Source organism: Zootoca vivipara, chromosome 4, assembly GCF_963506605.1.
Source record: "Zootoca vivipara chromosome 4, rZooViv1.1, whole genome shotgun sequence".
In the NCBI taxonomy this organism is placed as follows: Eukaryota; Metazoa; Chordata; class Lepidosauria; order Squamata; family Lacertidae; genus Zootoca; species Zootoca vivipara.
This window is the reverse complement of record NC_083279.1, coordinates 32967791-32972361: the sequence shown is the minus strand read 5'-3', so window position 1 is coordinate 32972361 and position 4571 is coordinate 32967791. Positions and strand designations below refer to the sequence as shown.

Below are 4571 nucleotides of genomic sequence, written 5' to 3'. Positions count from 1 at the left end.
TAGTGATATAACCAGAAAGCAGATTTGTTTGAGTAAAGCAAACCGCAGCCTGTTAGCCAAGAACAAACATTGGCTACAGGTCATCATTTGTTTGGAACGAAACAAATCATGGAACCCACATTGGGCATAATGGGTTCCTTTTCCCTGGGTGCTAGCAAGGAGGACCATTACAATGGTTTACAATGAAGTGCAAGCAAGGTCATTAATATACAGCTCAAACATTTTTGGACCCATTCAGGTTCTAGCTGCAAAAGCAATCTTTCTGAGAGCCTTTTAAACTACTTTGTCCTCCCCTTAGATGTGTAGTGGTGTCTTCTCTTGAGACTTCTAGTCTGGTAATCTGTGTTGATCCATCGGTGGCCAGGACACCCACAGCTCTCTTCAAGCTCAGTCAGGAACAGGGACTTTCAATGTCAGTATTCTTGATAAAGATCTTTGGATTGACCAAGATGGTTGCTAGAGAAATCTGAAACAAGACAAATGTACACCTCATGCTCAAAGCCAGGAGTCAAGAACAGTATTCCATGGCCCTGCTTCTGCCTGAGCTGAGCAACAGCAGCCAGGGACACCGGAGGAAGATGGGGGTGACGCTGGGCTACTGGGATATCCGTGGGCTTGCCCATGCAATCCGGCTTCTTCTGGAATACACAGGGACCGCATTTGAGGACAAACAATATGCACCTGGAGATGCTTTTGATTTTGACGCACGTCAGTGGACTAATGTGCAGGAGACGCTGGGCTTGGACTTCCCAAATCTCCCTTATCTAATTGATGGTGAGACAAACATCACACAAAGCAATGCCATCATGAGATACATTGCTCGCAAACACAAGATGAGTGGTGAGAGTAAAAGAAGAAATGATCAGAATAGATATGCTTGAAAACCACATTATGGATCTGAGAATGGCCTTTGCAAATGTTTGCTACAGTCCAGATTTTGAAAAACTGAATCCCGAGTATCTGGAGCAGATACCTGGAAAACTGAAGCTGCTCTCCCAGTTTTTGGGGGACAGGAAGTGGTTTGCAGGAAAGAAGATCACCTATGTAGACTTTCTTGCATATGACATATTGGATCAACACTGGATGTTTGAGCCAAAGAACTTCAATCAGTTCCCAAATCTGAAGGATTTCCTTGACCACTTTGAGGCTTTGGAGAAAATTTCTGCCTACATGAAATCTGGCCATTTCATGAAGACTCCCATCTTTTGGAGACTCGCCAAGTGGAGCTATGAAAAAGTGTAGAGGAGACTGTTAACCTTAAAGCCTCTGCAGATGGGTGTTAGCATCCGTGATGGCCCCTGAGTGAATCACCATCCCTTCATGCTTTTAAACATATATGTTATGCTGTGACCCTTAATCCAGACTGTCATTAATAAAAACTATTGGATACTGGGGAAAAAAATGATTAAGGTCTTTTATAACATGAACTACAAAGCTTCTGAGGCTAGGGGAACACACTGTACTTTCATTTATGATGGGACTGTGCACATATTTTGGTCCAAAGCACACCACAATTTTTCTTAGATTCTCAAGATTACAATTTAGATGAATTCACAGCTATCGTTTGTAAATCTATGGGACAAGGAAGCAAATGACTATACATTCAAAGAAACTTTGAGCTGGCTGTTGGCAGCAGCTAGCATTTCTCTTGTGCAAAAGTGGAAGACACTGCAAAGCTTACAGCTATCATTGTGTTACAAAAATGTTTGGCGTTTTCAGAAAATAATAATGCATACTTGGGAAGTCTCAGATGGATTGGCAAACCTGGAACATCTTAATGCCATATGATGGGACTTTATTACTTACACCACTACAAAAGCTGTGCATAACTCTTTAACTCTACCAGTGCATGAAATCTGGGCATCACAATAATACTTTTTGTTACTGGGCCCCTTATGTTAGTCTCATCTGACTGCGAACCAACCATGAGAATTTGTATGTTAGATTCCTCTGTTCTGTTTTGGTTTATAATATATAATTTAATTAAAAACACTTTTAAATGATCTAGAAAACTAAGAATCAGTACACATGTGGCATAAGACGTCACATCTACTGGAAATGTCTAAAAATTGGTTATTGTGTGTCAAAATTCGCGGCTTTAAGCATACTTCATAGCAGAGATCAGCACTCCAGCACAAGGTAAAATACAGCGGATGGAATATGTGATAGTTCCAGTCTGACTACCATAGGTGAACATGCCAATGAGAGAGAGGGGTCCAGCAACAACAATTGGTTTGTATTTATAAATGCTTGACAAATGGTATATTTATTTTTGTTAAATGAATGTTGAATTTACTAGCTTTTATGTGAAAATTCAATAAATGAAATAATAGCTCTTTTTGGGGGCTGTTTTTGTACCACGAGAACTTTTCTGAAATGGGCACCAATTTCCTTTTTGCTTCTATGGCTATTGCACCAGTTTTTGTTCATCCATAATGGGATTGTTGCCATAGCAGTGGCCACCCAAAAAGACTGCATTAAGCTCTTCTTTCATTTCCCTCTAATGTTCTCTGTAATGTGATCAAAATTCTATTAGGTGCACAACTAATACCTACAAAAGAAAAGCATGAAGAATGTTGTCATTCCCCTCAAATTACTTGCTTTGCAGTCGTATTGATTTTAGTGAGACTGCTCTGGAGTCCCTTGTGTCCTCCTGATGTAACATCTTCTGGGAAGTCTGCTCTGCTAGACTAGGCACATTTATTCTTAGATTTAACTCCACTTGTGGAAACTACGGCGTCATTTATGGCTTTTCATCCCCCCCCTTCTGCATTTATACCACACCCTACAAAGTGAGATATTGTCCAAGAATGGAAAATCTCCATTCTCTAGCATGCTGGAAATAGTTGAGCTTTTGGCAAACATGATAGCCCATCACTCTCTTCCAGAGAGCTATATTGCGAAGTCCAGGATGAAAGGTTGCCAGGGAGGAGATTTCAGAAAGCTTTATTTCCTGATGCAAACAATCAAGTTCATCCCATTTGCCGAAAGGAGTATAAGTATTAAGGGCTCAACTTGCACGTTACACATGAATATGTGCAAGGGACAGCCGAACAGTGCACGCCTTTTCTGAAAAGCAGTGTTGGGAGGGGTGATTGGAAGAGGAAAAGCAGCAGAGGAGAGATGCTTTCTCGTTTCCCCACCCATTGCTTTACTCCTTAAAAACCTAGGAATGTAGGTGGCGATGTGGGCTAAACCACTGAGCCTCTTGGGCTTGATGATCAGAAGGTTGGCGGTTCAAATCCATGCAATGGGGTGAGTTCCCGTTGTTCTGTCCCAGCTTCTGCCAACCTAGCAGTTCAAAAGCATACCAGTGTAAGTAGATTAATAGGTACCACTGCGGTGGGAAGGTTAACAGAGTTTCCATGCCCTCTAGCAATTGTCATGGTGTCCCATGGCACCAGAAGCAGTTTAGTCGTGCTGGCCGCATTACCCAGAAAGCTGTCTGTGGACAAACGTTGGCTCCCTCAGCCTGAAGCAAAATGAGTGCCGCATCCCATAGTTACTTTTAACTGGACTTAATTGTCCAGGGGTCCTTTACCTTTTTACTGAAAAACTTCCAAGCCAAGGCATCCCACATTTGCAGGTGTGTGTTCTATCTTTCAGAAACATGTATGCAACCTTGTGGCTCTGGAGGCAGATGTTTTGCTCAGGCACGGTGTAAGGCAGGTGCCACCAACCTTATCAAGCCAATTGGCGCACCTGCAAATGAAAGCATGTTCCATTCAGTTCAATTTGAAAAAGCAAAACATTGAATTGATTGATTGTTTGATTTCCACACTGCCAAATACATTTGAAATATCTCTAAGCAGTGTGCAGAAAACTGAAGCAACAACAGACAACTTAAAGAAAATATGGCAAAATACAGTGTTACATATAAAAGCATTACAATAATACAAAGTTACTAATATACTTGTAAATCAATATTGATTCATTTTCCTTCCGACACACCCTCCCTCTCAGCCTCTGGCTTCTCACCCAGGGTGCAACAAACTTTCAGCTCACCCACAAAAGTTTCATGAGAAGAGTTCCTAGAAGCAGCAGATATCACCTTGGCCTCTCTAGACTTGCTTTTTATGGGCAGGCCCAAGGTGGATGGTTCTTCCTTAGGTTGTCCACAGATGTGTCCCATTCAGATGCACTAGAAAGCACAGGTACCAGCTGCTTTCAGCTTGTCCCATACTTCTAAGGCATGGATCTGTGCAGTTTTCCGTTTGCCACACTGCTTTCTCCAGGAAAACTAACTCTTCCTATGGAAAACCTAATTGATGTCTGCTCCAATTCAGCTTTCAAGATCGGATTTTCCCAGGGGAAAGTGGTGGGACAAGCGGAACGAGCCCCTAGTCTAAGATTACAGGGACACTCTGAGAGTGTTGCGCTACTCAAGGATTTCTGCAATGTATGTGCTTTTGATCCCTAGATGTTCTTCTGGTGCAATATACAGGGTGAGTCCTTTAAAAGAGGCCCCGTGGATACAGAGTACACATGTTCCATGGGGCCTCTTTTAAAAGACTCCCCCTGTATATGTGTGTGTGAATGAATTCCTGGATGCCAAGATCTGAGTTTGGGGC

General features: G+C 42.2%; 1 pseudogene; it reads left to right on the top strand.

The window, feature by feature from the left end:
- The first annotated feature begins 494 nt into the window (after positions 1 to 494).
- On the top strand, positions 495 to 1387 carry LOC118085163 (glutathione S-transferase 2-like; annotated as a pseudogene).
- Positions 1388 to 4571: the final 3184 nt, after the last annotated feature.